The sequence below is a fragment of the Gorilla gorilla genome, chromosome 1 (genome assembly GCF_029281585.2).
Source record: "Gorilla gorilla gorilla isolate KB3781 chromosome 1, NHGRI_mGorGor1-v2.1_pri, whole genome shotgun sequence".
NCBI classification, from domain to species: Eukaryota; Metazoa; Chordata; class Mammalia; order Primates; family Hominidae; genus Gorilla; species Gorilla gorilla.
In genome coordinates, this window is record NC_073224.2 from 207,684,419 (window position 1) to 207,706,319 (window position 21,901).

The 21,901-nt window shown below is 49.1% G+C and overlaps 1 protein-coding gene across 2 annotated transcripts in view; it reads right to left on the reverse strand.

Annotated features, from left to right (window-relative positions):
• The window catches only part of LCK (LCK proto-oncogene, Src family tyrosine kinase), a 35,004-nt gene extending 13,718 nt beyond the window's left edge, over positions 1-21,286 (reverse strand). For both annotated transcript variants that reach the window (XM_019014562.4, XM_004025368.5), the window contains exon 1: positions 21,180-21,286. The gene's annotated coding sequence lies outside the window, so the exon portion shown is untranslated. The remainder of the gene's footprint in view (positions 1-21,179) is intronic.
• Between the last annotated feature and the right edge of the window lie 615 nt (positions 21,287-21,901).

A 21,901-nucleotide genomic window follows, 5' to 3' on the forward strand; every position in this document is an offset into this window, starting at 1 on the left:
AGCAATCCTCCTGCCTTGGCCTCCCCAAATGCTAGGATTATAGGCATGCACCACCGAACCCAGTCGGCATGCTCTCTTTTGTCCAACTGCTGAATTCTAACTCAACCTTCAAGGCTCAGCTGAAATATTACCTTTTTTTTTTTCCTGCAACCTCTACCTCCCAGGTTCAAGCAATTCTCCTGCCTCAGCCTCCTGAGTAGTTGGGATTACAGGCATGCACCATCACGCTTGGCTAACTTTTGTATTTTTAGTAGAGACAGGGTTTCACCATGTTGGCCAGGCTGGTCTCGAACTCCTGGCCTCAAGCAATCCTCCTGCCTCAGCCTCCCAAAATGCTGGGATTATAGGCACCTGGCCTAAATATCACCTAGTCTGAAGACTTCCCAATGCTCTTTGCTTCCCTCTCACCCCAGTCTCCTGCAACATTCTATTCAGACCTCAATAATCAACTTAGACACAGAGTTCCATGATTACTGATTTACATGTCAGCCCCAGGGTCCCACTGCCTCTCCCATACCTTTGATGAGAGTGGGGGTTCATCAAGAGCAGAAGCTGTAGTTTATTTGTCTGAAAGCCACCAGCACCCAAAATTAGTTAATAAATGTCAACTGGAACATGCAGTGTTAATGCACAGAGTCTCCCATCTGCAAAGGTCTTAGAAACCAGCAAGCCTAATCTCCAATTTTATTATTTGTTGATGTATTTTTGAGATAGAGTGTCACTCTCTTGCCCAGACTGCAGTGCAATGACCCAATCCTAACTCACTGGAACCTCAAACTCCTGGGCTCAAGTGATCCTCTAACTTCAGCCTCCTGGGTAGCTGGCGTCACTGAGCCCGGGTGATTTTTTATTTGTTATAGAGATGGGGGTATTGCTATGTTGCCCGGACTGGTCTCAAATTCTTGGCCTCAAGTGATCCTTCCTTCTTGGCCTCCCAAAGTGCTGGGATTACAGGCATGAGCTGCCATACCTGGCTAAACCTCTGATTTTAGATGAGCAAACTGAGGCCCACAGAGGTATGCTTAAAGTCACACAACCTATTTGGAATAGAGCAAAGCTGGAGTTGCTGGCCGGGCGTGGTGGCTCACATCTGTAATCCCGGCACTTTGGGAGACTGAGGCAGTAAGATCATTCAAACTCAGAAGTTCCAGACTAACCTGGGCAACATAGTGAGACCTCATCTCTAGAAAAAAAATCAAAAAATTAGCCAGGTGTGATGGTGCATGCCTGTAGTTCCAGCTACTTGGGAGGCTGAGGCAAAAAGATCACTTGAGCCCAGGAGCTCAAGGCTGCAATGAGCTATGATTGTGCCACTGCACTCCAGCCTGTGTAACAGAGCGAGAGCCTGTCTCAAAAAAAAAAAAAAAAAAAAAGGCCAGGCGTGGTGGCTCACACCTGTAATCCCAGCACTTTGGGAGGCCAAGGCGGGAGGGTCACAAGATTAAGGGATCGAGACCATCCTGGCCAACATGGTGCAACCCTGCCTCTACTAAAAATCCAAAAATTAATTGGGCTTGATGGCAGGTGCCTGTAATCTCAGCTACTCAGGAGGCTGAGGCAGGAGAATCGCTTAAACCCGGGAGGTGGAGGTTGCAGTGAGCCGGAATTGCGCCATTGCACTCCAGCCTGGCAACAAAGTGAGACTCCGTCTCAAAAAAAAAAAAAAAAAAAAAAAGTCCGGGCACGATGGCTCACGCCTGTAATCCCAGCACTTTGGGAGGCTGAGGCGGGTGGATCACGAGGTCAGGTGTTCAAGACCAGCCTGACCAACATGGTGAAACCCCGTGTCTACTAAAAATACAAAAATTAGCCAGGCATGGTGGCACACGCCTGTAATCCCAGCTACTCAGGAGGCTGAGGCAGGAGAATCACTTGAACCCGGGAGACAGAGGTTGCAGTGAGCCAAGATCAAGCCACTGCACTCCAGCCTGGATGACAGAGCGAGACTCCATCTCAAAAAAGCAGGCTGGGCACGGTGGCTCATGCTTGTAATCCCAGCACTTTGGGAGGCCAAGGTGGGTGGATCACCTGGGGTCAGAAGTTCAAGACAACCAGCCTGGCCCACAATGGTGAAACTCTGTCTCTACTAAAAATACAAAAAAAAAAAAAAAAAAAAATTAGCTGGGCATGGTGGCAGGAGAATTGCTTGAACTCAAGAGGTGGAGGTTGCAGTGAGCCTAGATCCTGCCACTGCCACCGCACTCTTCACTCCAACTTGGGTGACAGAGACTCTGTCTAAAAAGAAAAAAACAGAGACAGAGAGAGAATTCATGCTGGGTCTAAGTGGAAGCAGGGAGCAGTGGAAGTTTCTCATTAGCAAAACTCAGAAGACTGTCCCCATAGTTAGAGACCTAAATTCAAATAGCGATTTTGACACTTACTGTGTGACTTTGCTGAAATCATTCCTCCTAAGCCTTACTTTTCCTCTTCTGTCAAATCGGGCTCTTCATCCATTTCTCATAAGTTCACATAAATGTTAGCTTAGTTTAGTGCTTAGAAACACTTTCACCAGTGCACATTCTGTCCTACCAACTCCTGCTTTGGAAGGTGGAAGAATGGGACTGGGTAATTAATCTCGTTTGCTTTAGACTCCTGTTTCTTTCTTTTTTCTTTTTTTAATAGAGTCTCGGCTGGGCGCAGTGGCTCATGCCTGTAATCCCAGCACTTTGGGAGGCTAAGGAGGGCGAATCACAAGGTCAGGAGTTCGAGACAAACCTGGCCAACATGGTGAAACGCTGTCTCTACTAAAAATACAAAAATTAGCTGGGCGTGGTGGTGCACGCCTGTAATCCCAGCTTCTTGGGAGGCTGAGGCAGGAGAATTGCTTGAACCATGGAGGTGGAGGTTGCAGTGAGCTGAGATCACGCCATTGCACTCTAGCCTAGGTGACAGAGCAAGATACCATCTCAAAAGAAAAAAAACAGACAGAATCTCACTCTGTCACCTAGGCTGGAGTTCAGTGGTGTGAACTTGGCTCACTGAAACCTCCACCTCCCAGGTTCAAGTGATTCTCCTGCCTCAGCCCCCTGACTAGCTAGGACTACAGGCATGTGTCACCACGCCTGGCTAATTTTTGTAATTTTAGTAGAGATGGGGGTTTCACCATGTTGGCCAGGCTGGTCTTGAACTCCTGACCTCAAGTGATCCGCCCACCTCCACCTCCCAAAGTGCTAGGATTACAGGCGTGAACCACCATGCCCAGCCTAGACTCCTGTTTCTTTTCTCTCTTTCCTTTTTTTTTTTTTTTTAGACTTGCTCTGTTGCCCAGGCTGGAATGCAGTGGTGTGAACTGGGCTCACTGCAAGCTCTGTCTCTCTTCCCTTGGCCTCCCTAAGCAGGTGGGACTACAGGTGTGCACCACCACACCTGGCTAATTTTTGTATTTTGTGTTTTGTATTTTTAGTAGAGACAGAGTTTTGCCACGTTGGCCAGGCTGGTCTCGAACTCCTGACCTCAGCCTCCCAAAGTGCTGGGATTACAGGCAATGAGCCACTGTGCCCAGCCCTAGACTCCTGTTTCTTTTCTTTTCTTTCTGTCTTTCTTTTTTTTTTTTTTTTTGAGACGGAGTTTCGCTCTTGTTGCCCAAGCTGGAGTGCAATGGCATGATCTCGGCCCACCGCAACCTCCGCCTCCCAGGTTCAAGCGATTCTCCTACCTCAGTCTCCCAAGCAGCTGGGATTACAGGCATGTGCCACCACGCCTGGCTAATTTTGTATATTTATTTATTTATTTATGTATTTACTTTAATGGGTATCTGGTAAGTATATATGTTTATGGGGTACATGATATATTTTGATAGAGGCATACAATGTGTAATAATCACAAAAGGGATAAATGAGCTATCCATCACCTCAAGCAAGCCTCTTATTATTATTATTATTATAAAAACTAGCTGGGCATGGTGGTGCATGCCTATAATCCCAGCTGCTTGGGAGGCTGAGGCAGGAGGATCACTTGAGCCCAGGAGTTCAAGGCCACAGTGAGCTATGATTGCGCCACTGCACTCCAGCCTGGGTGACAGAACAAGACCCCTTGTCTAAAGTAAATAAATAAATGAATAATAATAATAAATTTTTTTAAGTTTTGAAAAGAAGCCCACCATACTGCCAGGCATTTGCATTTCTCTTTCTGCATTTGCATTTCTCTCATTACTTTTTTCTTTTTTATTTTTTTTGAGACAGAGTCTCACTCTGTCTCCCAGGCTGGAGTGCAGTGGCGCGATCTCAGCTCACTGCAACCTCCGCCTCCTGGGTTCAAGCGATTCTCCTGCCTCAGCCTCCCTAGTAGCTGGGACTACAGGCGCGTGCCGCCACACCTGGCTGATTTTTTGTATTTTTGGTAGAGATGGGGTTTCATCGTGTTAGCCAGGATGGTCTCAATCTCCTCACCTTGTGATCCTCCTGCCTCGGCCTCCCAAAGTGCTGGGATTACAGGCGTGAGCCACTGTGCCCGGCCTTATTATTATTATTTTTTGAGACAGAGTTTCGCTCTTGTTGCCCAGGCTGGAGTGCAATGGTGTGATCTCGGCTCACTGCAACATCCACCTCCCGGGTTCAAGTGATTCTCCTGCCTCAGCCTCCCAAGTAACTGGGATTACAGGCATGTGCCACCACACCCGGCTAATTTTGTATTTTTTAAGAGACAGGATTTCTCCATGTTGGTCAGGCTGGTCTCAATCTCTCGACCTCAGGTGATCTGCCCGCCTCGGCCTCTCAAAGTGCTGGGATTACAGGCATGAGCCACCACACCTGGCCCAATTTTGTATTTTTAGTAGAGACAGGGTTTCACCATGTTGGTCTGGCTGGTCTTGAACTCCTGACTTCAAGTGATCCGCCTGCCTCGACCTCCCAAAGTGCTGGGACTACAGACGTGAGCCACCGCACCCAGCTCGACTCCTGTTTCTTAAACTGAGATACTCAGCCTCCCATGGGTACCGGAAGTCATGTCACGGTGTGCATTTTTCCAGAGCATGAGTGTTTCCTGACCTTATTCATGTAAGTTAAACAAACATGACCTATTATGGAGGAAAATGCAAAATGTGCATGGAATTTTAAATCAAATCAAGAAACTTTCCAGGAAAAGGGTACGTATTCACTCTTTCCCCTACTGTTAGGAGTCCTGAGGGGAGGTGGACATTTGGGAAATCCTGCTAGACCAGAGCGCACCCATCTGTGACTGCAAATGACTTTTTGACTATTATAGCCTGAGAGTAATTAGCAACAAAAGCCCCCAGAAAAGGACTAACAGCAACCTGGAACTGGTCTCAGATAAGCTGAGCTGTTTTGTGAGGTAGTGAGCATCCTGTTGTTTGTGATAGTTGTATGAGACTTGGGAAGCCACAAATTGGTTGTGTTATAAAGAGAATATCAACATCAGATGGAATGTGGACTTAGACCAGTAAGGTCCCTGCCAGGCTTGACATTCTTGGAGCCTTTAGAAAAAGGCAAGAGAAAGATTGTAGAAGTTTGAGGTTAAGAAGAGGGAATGTATAGGAGGAAGGGAGAGATGGGAAAGAAGAAGAAGAAGGAGAAAGAAGGGGAGGGGGAGGGGAGGGGGAGGAGGGGGAGGGGAGGGGGAGGGGAGGGGGAGGAGGGGGAGGGGAGGAGGGGGAGGGGAGGAGGGGGAGGGGAGGGGAGGAGGGGGAGGGGAGGGGGACGGGAGGAGGGGGAGGGGAGGGGAGGAGGGGGAGGGGAGGGGGACGGGAGGAGGGGGAGGGGAGGGGAGGAGGGGGAGGGGAGGGGGAGGAGGGGGAGGGGAGGAGGGGGAGGGGAGGAGGGGGAGGGGGAGGAGGGGGAGGGGAGGAGGGGGAGGGGAGGGGAGGAGGGGGAGGGGAGGGGAGGGGAGGAGGGGGAGGGGAGGGGGAGGGGAGGAGGGGGAGGGGAGGGGAGGAGGGGGAGGGGAGGGGGAGGGGAGGAGGGGGAGGGGAGGGGGAGGAGGGGGAGGAGGGGGAGGGGAGGGGAGGGGGAGGAGGGGGAGGGGAGGGGAGGGGGAGGAGGGGAGGGGAGGGGGAGGGGGAGGAGGGGGAGGGGAGGGGGAGGAGGGGGAGGGGAGGGGGAGGAGGGGGAGGGGAGGGGAGGAGGGGAGGGGAGGAGGGGGAGGGGAGGGGAGGAGGGGAGGGGAGGAGGGGGAGGGGAGGGGGAGGAGGGGGAGGGGAGGGGGAGGACGAGGAGGGGAGGGGGAGGAGGGGGAGGGGAGGGGGAGGGGAGGGGGAGGGGAGGGGAGGGGGAGGAGGGGGAGGGGAGGGGGAGGGGAGGCGGAGGGGAGGGGAGGGGGAGGGGAGGGGGAGGAGGGGGATCACAGGCGTGAGCCACCGTGCCCGGCCAGGAGGATCTCTTGAGCCCAGGAATTAGAGACCAGTGCCTGGGTAACACAGTGAGACCTTATCTCTACAAAAAAAATCTGAAAATTAGCAGGGCATGGTGGTGCACCCCTGTAGTCCTAGCTACTCAGGAGGCTGAGTGGGGAGGATGACTTGAGCCTGGGAGGTTGAGGCGGCAGTGAGCCGTGAACACGCCACTGCACTCCAGCCTGGATAACAGAGCAAGAGAGCAACACCCTGTCTCAAAACAAGGCCGGGTGCTGTAGCTCATGTCTGTAATCCCTTTGGGAAACCAAGGCAGGAGAATTGCCAAGAGTTTCAGACCAGCCTGGGCAATGTAGCAAGACACAGTCTCTATATAAAGGAAAAAAAGAAGAAGGAGGAGGAGAAGGAGAAGAGATAAACTATGGTGCAACAGTGAGAAAAGGCCAGTAGAAGAAGCAGAGGGAATCTAGGTTGGAGATCATGGGGCTGGAAGCTGGTACCTGGTCCAGGCTGGGGTCAGGTCGGGAGGGAAAAGGAACCACAAGGCCTTGGGCTAGGATCCAGGAAAGCATGCAAGGCAGGTCCTAGATTCTGGACTGAATCTGGGCCAGAAAATCCCCGACTTAAGACTGGGCAAAAAGTGAGAAAAAGTCAGCCTATGTTAAATTAAGATCAGAGGAACTCTAGCTTTGCAGGGTATCTGGCCTCTACTGTTTCCTCTATGGCCCCCCAGCTACAGGTGGCAGATCCTGCCCTCTATAAGCATGTGAGCTTTGGAGGATAGGGCCTGGCAGCAATCGTAAGTCCATAGGATCTGGCAATGCCAGAAATGTTTGTAGTCAGAGGTTCCCAGCCTGAAGTTTACATGCTCCCAGGAAGTCCCAGGCTAGTGCCGGGGAGGCCTTTAGGTTATTTTAATATTTCAAAAATCTGAAAGGAAATTCCACTATACTTTGTTTCTTGTTTTGACAAATTGTATTATTTATTTCTTCATTGCATACTTAATTAAATCGCTGATTAAATTTTTTTTTTTTTTTTTTTGAGGCAAAGTCTCACTCTGTCACCCAGGCTGGAGTGCAGTGGCGCAATCTTGGCTCACTGCAACCTCCGTGCCTCAGCCTCCCGAGCAGCTGGGATTACAGGCACGTGCCGCCACGCCCAGCTAATCTCTCTATTTTTAGTAGAGATGGGGTTTCACCATGTTGCCCAAGCTGGTCTTGAACTCCTGACCTCAGGTGATCCACCTGCCTCGGCCTCCCAAACTGCTGAGATTACAAGCGAGAGCCACTGTGCCCGGCCAAATCTTTGATTAAAATGTAAACTTGAGGCCAGGTGCAGTGACTCACACCTGTAATCCCAGCACTTTGGGAGGCTGAGGAGAGAGGATCGATTGAGCCCAGGAGTTTGAGACCAGCCTGGGCAACGTGGTGAGACCCTTTCTCTATTAAAGGAAAAATTTTTTTAACTTGAAAATAAGAAAATTTGCAGCTAAATGAGGTAGCTTAGTAGGTAAAAACTTTAAAATCATGAGATCCATGTGGGGAAGAGGGAGTGTAGAACAGGGAATGGTAAAAGACACTTTGTCTTCACAAGAGTTTAGGAAACACAAATACAGTTCATCAGCCTCATTTTAAAACTGGGGAAAAGGAGAGGTTCAGTGATTGTCCCAATAATACACTGAGGGTTCCTGGCAGATGCAAAACTCATATCAAAACCTTACATCCTTTTTTTTTTAGACGAGGTCTCACTACGTTGCCCAGGCTGGTCTCTAACTCCTGGGCTCAAGCGCTTCTCCCACCTCAGCCTCCCAAATAGCTGGGATTGCTGGCGTATGCCTGGCTTGGCTCCTACATCCTTTATCAAGATCCTCTCCTCTACTTTTCACTCCCTGGAAAGTCTAAGGGTGGAGGGGGAGGGCTGAGAGGTCTAGGAGAATGTGAGGCAGGAAGGCAGGTCTGACAGGGTAGGGTCCATTTCCCATCAAAAATTTGACCACTGTGCTGTTAACAAAGGCTTTTCTCTTCAAGACAATCCCCCCTCTACCTGGAATGCACGTTTCTGGGTATATATTTACCTGCCTGTTGAATACAAGTCTGTGCATATGAAAACATATGCAGTGAGCACTGTGCTTATGGGTGCATATCTGTGGGTTTGCAGGAGTCTGTGTGTGCAGAGGGATATATAACAGAATGAGACTATGAATAGCAGCGCCTGTCCCTATGTAATTGTGAAGTCATATAGGCATACATCTGTTTATACAAAATGTGGGTATACCCCATCCTTCCGGTCTTCTTCTTTTTTTTTTTTTAAACAGGGTCTTGCTCTGTCGCACAGGCTGGAGTGCAGTGCAGTGGCACTGTCTCAGCTCACTGCAAACTCCTGCCTCCTGTGCTCAAGGGATCCTCTTACCTCAGCCCCCTGAGTAGTGGGGACTGCAGGCCCATGCCACCAAGCCTGATTAATTTTTGTGTTTTTTGTAATGATGGGGTTTCACCATGTTGGCCAGTCTGGTCTTGAACTCCTGGGCTCAAGTAACCTGCCACCCTGGCCTCCCAAAGTGCTGGGATTACAGGCATAAGCCACCATGCCCAGCCTTTTATTTTTACTTTTTTGCAGTGACAAGGTTTCACCATGTTGCCCAGGCTGGTCTCAAACTCATGGGCTCAAGCAGTCCTCCCACCTCAGACTCCGAAAGTGTTGGGATGGCAGGCATGGGCCACCATGCCCAGTCTAATTTTTATTTTATTTATTTATTTATTTATTTATTTATTTATTTATTTATTTATTTTGAGACGGAGTCTTGCTCTGTCCCCCAGGCTGGAGTGCAGTGGCACAATTGCAGCTGACTGCAACCTCCACATCCTGGGTTCAAGCAATTCTCCTGTTTCAGCCTCCCAAGTAGCTGAGATTACAGTCATGCACCACCATGCCTGCTAATTTTTATTATTTTTAGTAGAGACAGGGTTTCACCATGTTGGCCAGGTTGGTCTCGAACTCCCAACCTCAAGTGGCCTGCCCACCTCCGCTTCCCAAAGTGCTGGGATGACAGGCATGAGTCACCAGACCTGGCCTGTGGCCTTTTTATAATCATCACAAATTGTTCTGTGGACCACGGGCAGCCTTAAGGTTGACTGAGAACATTACATGCCCTAGTCAGAGGCAGCCTCGAATCTATGAAATTCTTACTTGTGACCTTGGATTCCTAAATTGGGAGAAAAGAATGTCCTGTTTCATTCACCCCAGAATCTGCCCTCATTGCTGGTTCTGGGAGCCCTGGGGATTCCTTTCATGTTTTTTTTTTTCTCCCTTCTTCCACTTCTTTCTTTCAGACAATGAGAAATTTATATTAAGCTTTAATTTTGATTTTCTTTTTACTGACCTCATTTATTAACCTGGTTAGATCATGTTGGCTACTCAGCAATCTTTATCAAACTAAGACCAGAAGGAGTCTGGTCATGGTGACTCACGCCTGTAATCCCAGCACTTTGGGAGGCTGAGGCAGTAGGACTCCTTGAGCCCAGGAGTTCGAGACCAGCCTGACCAACATGGCGAAACCCCGTCTCTACTAAAAATACAAAAATTAGCCAGGTATACTAGGCGCATGCTTGTAATCCCAGCTGCTCAGGAGGCTGAGGCAGGAGAATCGCTTGAACCCAGGAGACAGAGGTTGCAGTGAACCGAGATCACGCCATTGCACTCAAGCCTGGGTGACAGAACTAGACTCCATCAAAAAAAAAAAAAAAAGAAAAGAAAAAAAAAAGAAAGAAAGAGATTCTCCTGCCACAGCCGCCCAAGTAGCTGGGATTATAGGCACGCACCACCACACCCAGCTGATTTTTGTATTTTTAGCAGAGATGGGGTTTCACCATGTTGGCCAGGCTGGTCTCAAAATCCAGTCCTCAAGTGATTCACCTGCCTCGGCTTCCCAAAGTGCTGGGATTACAGGTGTGAGCCATGGCACCCGGCCATGCTCAGCTATATAATTAGTGGCCCGCGTCCGGCTACCGGGGGCCGTGGCTTACACCTATAACCCCAGCACTTTGGGAGGCCGAGGCAGGTGAATCACTTGAGGTCTGGATTTTGAGACCAGCCTGGCCAACATGGTGAAACCCCATTTCTACTAAAAATACAAAGATTATCTGGGTGTGGTGGCACGTGACTGTAGTCCCAGCTACTTGAGCTACTTGGGAGGCTGAGGCAGGAGAATCTCTCTCTCTTTTTTTTTTTTTCTGACAGAGTCTAGTTCTGTTGCCCAGGCTGGAGAGCAATGGCATGATCTCGGTTCACTGCAACCTCCGCCTCCCAGGTTCAAGCGATTCTCCTGCCTCAGCCTCTGGAGTAGCTGGGATTGGAGGCATGCGCCTAGTACGCCCGGCTAATTTTTGTATTTTTAGTAGAGACGGGGTTTCACCATGTTGGTCAGGCTGGTCTCAAACTCCTGACCTCATGATCTGCCCACCTCAGCCTCCAAAGTGCTGAGATTACAGGTGTAAGCCACCACACCCGGCCCCTTTTTTTTTTTTTTTTTTGAGACAGAGGACAGAGTCTCACTGTGTCGCCCAGGCTAGGGTGCAGTGGCACGATCTCGGCTCACTGCAACCTCCAACTCCCAGGTTCAAGTGATTATCCTGCCTCAGCCTCCCAAGTAGCTGGGATTACAGTCACGTTCCACCAGGCCCAGCTAATTTTTGTATTTTTAGTAGAGACGGGGTTTCACTATGTTGGCCAGGCTGGTCTTGAACTCCTGACTTCGTGATCCGCCCACCTCGGCCTCCCAAAGTGCTGGGATTACAGGCTTGAGCCATCACCATGCCCGGCCAGCAGGAGAATCTCTTGAACTGGGGAAGCAGAGGTTGCAGTGAGTGGACATCACACCACTGCACTCCAGCCTGGTCCATGGAGTGAGACTCTGTCTCAAAAAAAAAAAAAAAATTAGCCAAGCATGATGGCGTGATGGCATTTGCCTGTAGTCCTAGCTACCCAGGAGGCTGAAGTGGGAGGATCGCTGAGCCCAGGAAGTCAAGGCTGCAGTGAGCCGTGATTATACCACTGCACACCAGTCTGGGCGACAGGGGACCCTGTCTCAAAAAAAGAAAAAATTAATTAAATTAAATTAAAAATTTTTTTTAAGTTAACATTTTTTCTCCTCCAACTATAGACCTATTGATTTATTGAACATTTTGTCCAAAATGTGTGCCAGCTTCGTGGCTGAGTTTCTTGGGCCAATGCTTTACATCAAGAACAGGCAGGTGGTCGGATGCAATGGCTCACACCAGTAATCTCAACATTTTGGAAGGCCAAAGTGGAAGGATCACTCGAGGCCAGGAGTTCAAGACCAGCCTGGGCAACATGGTGAGAACTCATCTCTACAAAAAATACAAAAATTAACCAGGTGTGGTGGTGCACGCCTGTAGTCCTAGCTACTCAGGAGGTTAAGGTAGGAGGATCGCTGAGCCCAGGAGGTTGAGGTTGCAGTGAGCCAATATCATACCACTGTACTCTAGCCTGGGGGAAAGAGCAAGAACCTCTCTCAAACAAAACAAAACAAACAAAGCAACACAAAAAACAGCAGACAAGACTATACTTCCTTTAGGTATCATTTCTTTAGTTCAGTTTCTCTGAACATGTAGAGCACAAAAAGTAAAAAAGAAAAAAGAACAAGCAGACTATTCTACTGCAGACCATTGTTGTACTCTGGACCACCTCATGGCAAAATCTGTCAGAAATTATTTAGAATAGCCGGGGCTGGAGGCTCACGCCTGTAATCCTAGAGCCGAGATGGGAAAATCACTTGAGCTCAGAAGTTCAAGACCAGCCTGGGCAACATAGTGAGACTTTGTCTCTGTAAAAATAAAAATAAAAGGCCAGGCACAGTGGTTCACACCTGTAACCCCAACACTTTGGGAGGCTGAGGCGGGTGGATCATGAGGTCAAGAGATCGAGACCATTCTGGCCAACATGGCGAAACCTCATCTCTACTAAAAATACAAAAAATTAGCTGAACGTAGTGGTGCACACCTGTAGTCCCAGCTACTCGGGAGGCTGAGGCAGGAGAATTGCTTAAACCCGGGGCTGCACTCCAGCCTGGCGACAGAGCGAGACTCTGTCTCAAAAATAAAATAAAATAAAAAATAAATAAAAATAAAATTTAAAAAAATGAATCATTTAAAACATTTTCTTCGCCTTTGCCCCTGACCCAGACTTGATTAATGACAAAGCTGCCCATGTTCAATAAAGAGCCTTAGCTATTCATGCCCGCATAGAACCCCCATGACAATATCAAGCAATATCAAGAATCAGGGCTAGCACGCATGGTAAATAATTTCTTTCTTTATTTTATTTTATTTTATTTTGAGACAGGGTCTTGCCCTCTTGCTCTCTTGCTCTCTTGTGCCACTGGAGTGCAGTGGCAAAATCACAGCTCACTGAAGCCTCGACCTCCCGGGCTCAAGCAATCCTCCCACCTCAGCCTCCTGAGTAACTGGGACAACAGGCGTGTGCCACCACACCTGGCTATTATTATTATCATTATTATTATTATCATTTTTTATTTTTTTAGATGAAGTCTCACTCTATCGCCCAGGCTGGAGTGCAGTGGTGCGATCTCAGCTCACTGCAACCTCTGCCTCCCAGGTTCAAGCAATTCTCCTACCTCAGCCTCCCGAGGAGCTGGGACTACAGGCGTGTGCCACCACACCTGGCTAATGTTTGTATTTTTAGTAGAGATGGGGTTTCACCATGTTGGTCAGGGTAGTCTAGAACTCTTGGCCTCAAGTGATCTGCCTGCATTGGCCTCCCAAAGTGTGGGATTACAGGTGTGGCATGAGCCACCGCACCCAGCCTCCAACTATTTTTTTTTCTTTTTCTTTTCTTTTCTTTTTTTTTTTTTACCTGAGAAGCTGTGAATGAGAGGGCCCGGGTAATTTTTGTATTTTTTTAATTTTTGTAGAGACAGGGTTTTGCCATGTTGCTCAGGCTAGTCTCAAACTCCTGAGCTTGAGCAATCCACTGCCTCAGCCCCTTAAAGTGCTGGGATTACAGGCATGGGCTACCGTGCCCCGTCAGTAATTAATTTCTAGTGGGTAAATCAGGGATGTGTCCTGGGCTACCTCCTTTTTCATATTTGTTTAAATACATAATACCTTTTTTTTTTTTGAGATGGTATCTCACTCTGTGGCCCAGACTGGAGTGCAGTGACACAATCATGGCTCACTGCAGCCTCGACCTCCCATAGCTCAGGTGATCCTCCTACCTCAGCCTCCTGAGTAGCTGGCACTATGGGTGGGCAACACCACGCCTGGATAATTTTTGTATTTTTAGTAGGGACAGGGTCTCACCATGTCACACAGGCTGGGTTTTGTTTCGTTTTTTTTTTTGTTTTTTTTTTTTTGAGATGAGTCTCGCACTGTTGCCCAGGCTGGAGTGCAGTGACGTGATCTCAGCTCACTGCAACCTCCACCTCCCGGGTTCAAGCGATTCTCCTGCCTCAGCCTCCCGAGTAGCTGGGATTACAGACACCCACCACCATGCCCAGCTAATTTTTTGTATTTTTAGTAGAGACGTGTTTTTTAGTAGAGACGTGTTTTTTAGTAGAGACGTGTTTTTTAGTAGAGACGTGTTTTTTAGTAGAAACTAATTTTAGTTTCACTATGTTGGTCAGGCTGGTCTCAAACTTCTGATGTTGTGATCCACCTGCCTCCGCCTCCCAAAGTGCTGGGATTACAGGTGTGAGCCACTGCGCCCAACCTGGCTTTTTTTTTTTTTTTTTTAAAGAGATGGAGTCTCACATCTCACTCTGTCACCCAGGCTGGAGTAGTACAGCACATGATTGTAGCTCACTGCAACCTGAAACTTCTGGCCTCAAGTAATCCTCCCACCTCAGCCTCCTGAATAGCTGGGATTACAGGCGGGAGCCACTGCACCTGGCTTTAATTCCTCTCTCTCTCTTTTTTTTTTTTTTCCTTTAGAGATGGGATCTCACTCTGTTGCCCAGGCTGGAGTGCGGTGGCATGATCATGGCTCACTGCAGCCGCAACCACCTGGGCTCAAGTGATCCTCCCACCTCAGCATCCTGAGTAGCTGGGACCACAGGTACACACCACCAAGCCCAGTTAATTTTTTTATTTTTTGTAGAGACAGGGTCTGCCTCTGTTCCCCAGGCTGGTCTTGAACTCCTGGGCTCAAGCAGTCCCCTTGCTTTGGCCTCCCAAAATGCTGTGATTATAGGTGCAAGCCACCACACCTGGCTTAATACCTTTTTTGAATGAACTCTGTAGCCTCTTGACACAGAGAGAACAAAAAAAAAAAGCATTATTCTGGATGCAAACAAAATGGATTTATTTTCACAAATTGGGAGTGTCTTGAACATAGAACTGATTCTGCTAGTCAAGTATCGCTATAAATAAGGGATATAGAGCAATTATTCTAATTGGTATTTTAGTAGAAGTCCCCAAACCAGTAACGTGAATGTACTTGATAATCCCTTTTACTGAGTCCGCTCCCTTGGGTACCTTGGTGTGCTTTTTGTATCATGGACAGTTTTATTAGGATGGAGCCTTACTTACAGCTTGGCAATCCACACTGCTTTATAAACGTTTCTGGGAGTCTGGCAGTTCTGGAAGCTCAGTTCACCATGTCCATGCCATGGCAACCCAAGTTCAATCCAGGTTCTCCCAATCACTTGCTGGCAGAAGGGCACCACGCGTGGTGGTTCACACCTATAATCCCAGCACTTTGGGAGGCTAAGGTGGGCAGACAGATACTTGAGCCCAGGAGTTTGAGACCAGCCTGGGCAACATGGCAAAACCCCGTCGGTACAAAAAAATACAAAAATTAGCCGGACTTGGTGTCCCATGCTTGTGGTCCCAGCTACTTGGGAGGCTGAGGTGGGAGGATCACCTGAGCTTGGGGAGGTCAAGGCTACGGTTAGCCAAGATTGAGCCACTACGCTCCAGCCTAGGCGACAGAGCAAGACCTTGTCTCAAAAAAAAAAAACAAAAAAAAAAAACAAAAAACAAGACTTACTGGCAGAAGGTTGTTGGGCAACTTACTAAACCTCTGCACTTCCCTCAGTTCCTTCATCAGCAAAATGATGACAAAAATAAGACTTGTATCTAAGGCTGGCTGTGGTGAGCATTATACGTGATATATAGATGATCTCATATAATAAAATGCTTAACATAGTGCTTGCTACATAGACACTGGCCTTAAACATCTTTCAGGCTAAAATGATTGATCATTTTCATTTTCCTTCATGATTTTTGGCACTTCCACGGGCTACCTTTTCACGTTTGATATAAGTACCTAAAATGGAAACTTTACTACCATAAATGGAAAACCAGAATCATGAGACATAAATAGAAGTGAAACAACAGCGCACACTAAAATAAACACATAAATTAACATTCGTAAATGTTCATCCATTATCCCCTAAAATCACTTACACACCTGAGTGGTGTACAGGTCATATTTTAGGAAATGCCACACTGCAAGAGAGAACTTTGGGCTTAGGCTGCTGCTTGTGGATTAAAGGAGCTGGCCTATTGACAAAAATGTAATGGGTGAGGTAGGACGATTGCTTGAGACCATACATAGTGTGAGTGCAGCTTGGGCAAAATAGTGAGATCTTATCTCCACATACTTTTTTTTTTTTTTTTTTTTTAAGACAGAGTTTTGCTCTTGTTGCCCAGGCTGGAGTGCAATGGCACGATCTTGGTTCACTGCAACCTCCACTTCCCGAGTTCAAGCAATTCTCCTGTCTCAGTCTCCCAAGTAACTGGGATTACAGGCGCCTGCCACCACGCCTGGCTAATTTTTTGTATTTTTAGTAGAGACAGGGTTTCACCATGTTGGCCAGGCTGGTTTCGAACTCCTGACCTCAGATGATCCACCCACCTCAGCCTCCCAAAGTGTTGGGAGTTTAGTAGAAGCCCCATTTCTACTAAAAATACAAAAGTTAGCCGGGCTTGGTGGCATGTGCCTGTAGTCACAGCTACTTGGGAAGCTGAGGCAGGAGAATTGCTTGAACCCAGAGACAGAGGTTGCAGTGAGCTGAGATAGTGCCACTGCACTCCAGCCTGGGTGACAGAGCAAGACTCCATCTATAAATAAATAACTAAATAAATAAATAAATAAATTGTATTGTTATTATTATGTTTTAATAGAGACGGGGTGTTGCTATGTTGCCCAGGCTAGTCTTGAATGCCTAGTCTCAAGAGATCTTCCTGCCTCAGCCTCCCAAAGTATTGGGATTATAGGCATGAGCCACTGTGCCTGGCCAAGAATTTTTTTATAATTAGCTGGGCATGGTGGTACACATCTGTAGTCCTAGGCTACTCAGGAAGCTGAGGTGGGAGAACCACTCAAGCCCAGATGTGTGAAGTTACAGTGAGCTATGATCACACCATGTGCCCCAGCCTGGGCAACAGACTGAGACACTGTCTCAAAAAAAAAAAAATTTTTTTTAATGGGTACCTCCTATGTGCCAGATTCTGACCTAGAGCTGAGGATGCAGAAGTAAGCAGACAGAGAGCGTCCCATGCATTTGGCCCTGCCCTCTGTGACAGAGGTGGGTGCCCCTCTGGTGGGTCACTTCATTTTCACAGGAGGCTATAAGGCTTGTAGTTAGCTCACTGATCAATAATATCTGTGACTGCCGACAACATGGCCGCACATGACAGCAACACTTGCCAGGAAGTAACATTTCAAAATCACCACCGTTAACCATTTACCAAGCTAACGTTTAGTGAAACAGTTAAAAGGATGAGGTATTTTGTATTGACATGTATTGACACGGAAAGACATCCCGCATACACCATGGCAGCAAGTTGCAGAACAGAATGCAGAGTATGTGCCTATTTGCATTGACATATGTATACAGGGGATTCTTTTAAATAAGCTCTGTGCTAAGACTTTATTTGCATTATTTCATGTAATTCTCATAATAATCCTATGAAGTGCTATTATTATCCCCATTTTACAGATGCAAAGACTGAGGCCCAAACCAGGTAAAATGATTTGTCTGAGGCCTCATAACAAACAAATGAGCAGTGGAGTTGTGAAGTGAGTCCCGGTCTGCCAGCCTGCAGAGACTAGACTTAACTTCCATGTTTTTCACAGCCATACATGGGAAAATCTGGAAGGACACACACCAAATTTTTCACGATGGGCATATCCCAGAAGTGGGATTGGAGGAGGCTGCATTTCTTGTATTTCTTTATATGCCTCTTACTGTTTGAGTTTTAAATTTTATTTTATTTTTTAAAAATAATTAAATAGAGATGGGGTCTGCCTATGTTGCCCAGGCAGGTCTCAAACTCCTGGGCCCATGTGATCCTCCCATCACGGCCCCCGCAAAGTGCTAGGATTACAGGTGCGAGCCACTGTGCCTGGCCTGTTTGAGTGTTTTTAAAACAGCAATGTTCTAATTTTGTAATTAGAAACAAAAACAGCCAGGCGAGGTGGCTCATGCCTGTAATCCCAGCACTTTGGGAGGCTGAGGCAGGCGGATCACCTGAGATCGGGAGTTCAAGATCAGCCTGACCAACATGGAGAAACCCCATCTCTACTAAAAACACAAAATTAGCCGGGCGTGGTGGTCCATGCCTGTAATCCCAGCTACTCGGGAGGCTGAGGCAGCAGAATCACTTGAACCAGGGAGACGGAGGTTGCAGTGAGCCAAGATCGCACCACTGCACTCCATCCTGGGCAACAAGAGTAAAACTCTGTCTCAAAAAAACAAAAAACAAACAAACCAAAAAAACCCCACAAAACTTAGCCAGACATGGTGGCACACGCCTGTAATCCCAGTTACTAGGGAGGCTGAGGCAGGAGAATCACTGGAACCTGGGAGGTGGAGGTTTACAGACATGCACCACCATGCCTGGCTAATTTTTTGTATTTTTAGTGGAGACAGGGATTCACCATGATGGCCAGGCTGGTTTCGAACTCCTGACCTCAGGTGATCCACCTGCTTTGGCCTCCCAAAGTGCTGGGATTACAGGCGTGAGCCACTGCACTCTGCCGTGTTTATTTTTTAGAGACAGAATCTAGCTGTGTCACCCAGGCCAGAGTGCAGTGGAGCGATCACAGCTCACTGCAGCCTCAAACCCCTAGCTCCAGATACTTTAAAATCAATGCTGAGGTCGATTGTCAGAGGCCCCATTACTGGGATGGTACCTTGGTCCCACCTGCTCCTCACCACCTACCCCACCCCACCCCACTGAGAATTACTTTCACTGAATTGAGCTTGGCCTTGAAGCCATCAGCTCGTGGGTGTGTGCATGGAGTTATAGGATGTAGTCTGTGTTTTATGTGTAGCCCCTGCCCTGCCTCTGAACACATCTGTACACGTAGATTTTCCCATGATATGTATGGTGTTTTGGCTTGTGTGTGTGTGTGTGTGTGTGTCTGTGTGTGGCTGCGTGAGAGACCCTCTTCTAAAGTAGATCCCATGGCCCCGCTCAGAGTCCAGCCTGCCTGAGTTCTCACACTCCTCACACTGTATACAGGAAACAGGTTGATTTGCAAAACCACACCACAAGTGTGAGGGAATGGGTGGTTCACTGGCCCACCAAGGTGCTGAGTGGGCATAATTTGGGTGTGGACAGCCCTCCCTTTGGTGCATCATTTGCAGGGGGAGGGAGTGCCCCACCTCCCTTAAACACCTACTATGTGCTGGCCAGGTGCGGTGGCTCATGCCTGTAATCCCAGCACTTTGGGAGGCCGAGGTGGGCGGATCACGAGGTCAGGAGATCGAAACCATCCTGGCCAATATAGTGAAACTCCATCTCTACTAAAAATGCAAAAATTAGCTGGGCATGGTGGCGCGCCTGTTAATCCTAGCACTTGGGAGGCTGACGCAGGAGAATCACTTGAACCCGGGAGGCATTTTTGTTTGAGATGGGGTTTCGCTCTCTTGCCTAGGCTGGAGTGCAATGACTCGATCTCTGCTCACTACAACCTGTGCCTCCCGGGTTCAAGCAATTCTGCCTCAGCCCCCTGAGTAGCTAGGATTACAGGCACCTGCCACCACGCTCGGCTAATTTTGCATTTTTAACGAAGACAGGGTTTCACCATGTTGGCCAGCCTGGTCTCAAGCTCCTGGCCTCAAATGATCTGCCCGCCTCAGCCTCCCAAAGTGCTGGGATTACAGGTGTGAGCCACCGTGCCCAGCTTGATTATTGCCTCTTTACAGATAAGTAAACTGAAGCTCAGAGAGAGAGAGGAAGCCACTTGCTCAAGGAAATGGTCCAGCGGAATTGTGACTGGGTCGGCCTGTCTCTGAAACGCGCATTCTCTGCTCCACACCACACCTGTGGGCTCTCTGGCCTTTGGTCTTGCTCTGAGGTCTCTGCCCTCGTGGTACCCAAGGAACAGAATCCAGGGATAGTGACCTTGGCTTCATGTCCTACGCACTCTTGAAAATGGGTCTTTCTCCTTCTCAGAACTGTCTTGACTCTTGCAGGAAGCTTTCCAGATCTTAAGAGACACCTTCTCCCCTCCTCTGAACCAATGCTCAGCCTGTTCTTGGCCCCTGTCCACTTGGCCCTTCTCTCTTTGAGAAGAGCCTCTGTTCCTGGGGCCCAAGAGCAAGGGACCCTGTCTGATTCATCTGTCAGCATAGGGCTGGGTGGAAGGAACTGCTCATGCCTGTCCAGGGTGAATGACCCTCCCTGAAGTGCGGGGAGAGCCACCATGTTCCCTAGCCCCCACAAGAGGCTACAGGACTTGGAGCTGTAGACAGGAGAAAGGCTGGGACCTGCTGACTAGGCGGAAAGTGTGTGTCAAGAAAAACTCCAACAAAGCAGGGGAAACCTGGAAATCTGGCTGAGTGGGGACTTCCCAAAAAAATTAAGGCTCAGAGCTAAAAAGTGAGGAGGTGAGCAGGTAGCAACTATGCCTCCCCAGTCTCTCTCCACCTCCCTGGGGTTTGAAGCAGGAATCAGCAAAACCAACTGGCCCTACACAGGCAGGGCTGAAGCGGGAGGGAGCCAGGGGCGAGGGGAGGACATCCTGCTGTGACACTTGGCAGGGGCAGGAATGGTGACTTTCCAGATGGAAGTTCAGCGCTTCCTCACCCAGGACCAACTGCACCCCTGTCTGGGATAAAAATAGTACTTCCTCTTCCTTTCTCCCATCATTCTCTTTCACTTCCAACTTCCCATACTCAGATCAGATATGTCCATCCACCCTGGAGCTCCATCCCAGATGATGGACACCCCCACACATATCAGTTCACGCCCATCAGGAGATTCTTCCCTCGATCGCTGAGGCTAAAATCACTCCTCGCATGTCCATCTGGATGCCTTGGGTGATCTCTCTCTCTCTCTCTCTCTCTCTCTCTCTCTCTCTTTCTCAGGAGATTCTTGTCACTGGGGTCTGCCCCAGAAACCAGAAGGATTCCTGGGTCCTCTGAGTCCAGCCTGTCCATCACCCTGCTCCAGGCGGGGTGGCCACAGCCTCAGCCATCACTCTCAGCCCTGCCACTGCCTTGCTGAGAAACCGTGGGCAGTGAGTGCCTTGTTCTCTCTGGGCCTCAGGAGCCTCATCCTCATGGCCTGAGGGACTGGACTTGGTGGTTTCTGGAAGCCTTTTTAACACCTGACTGTCCATGTGCCTGGTGTCCAGGAAACACGCTCCCAGTTAGGTGGGGCCACTGGTGGACAGCACGACAGAGGCAAGCGACACCAGCTTCGCAGGAAAGAAGCGACCCAGCTACACTGCCTGCCTCCCACCTGACCTTGAGCGAGGATCTTCTCTCCCCAGCCACAAAGGGCTGCTGCATCCCTAGGGAGCCTGGGCCCGCACAGCTGCAGCTGTCTGTTATCAGGCCTCTCACCCCGGCGCCTGCGCCCCCAATACCAGCGCTCCTTACCTGCCCAGCCCGGGAGCCCTCTGGCTCCATTCACATGGTCCTCCTGGCCTAACCTGGCTGCCTGGACAGTCTCAGCTCCCTTCACCGTCGTAGCCACCACCTGTCTCCCCGCGCCCACGTCCCACCCTGACTTCCTGCCTCCTCCGGAGGGCTCCGCAGCCAACCGGGCCCCAGCAGCCCAACCACAACCCTCTAGCACCCCAAGCTTCCTGCCGCCATAGACCCCTGCCTCTCAGCCCCTGGGGGTCCCCTACATCTCCAGACCAGGTCCATCTTCCCCTACTGTCCCAGGGTGACACTGGGAGGTTTAAAGTTGAGGGGATGATGTCTGATAGACCCTCCCTTCTGCCCTCCAGGGTGCATCTGGGCAAGAGATTCAAGGGTAGCCTTTGGGCCCAGTGAGCAGGGGGCAAGTGGACACACACTCAGCTTATGGTGAGAGGCAAACAGCACCGCAGCACCACCGTTGCAGCTGAGAGACCCTTTTGTTTCCGTCTGGCAGCAAAGGTAGCATCGTTCAGAGTCAGAGGAGAGGACAATATCCCTGTTAAATAGCTGGTGAGCAGACCATGCATGTTACAGTCAGGTCAGGCCAAGAGAACAATTCCCATGTCATCTCAGGGCATGGAACAGTAGCTTTATTATAGTCAAGGGTAGGTGAATGGTAGGCTACCATCCCTCTTACAGACAGAATGCTGGAAAACAGCCTGTTTCAGGAGGCA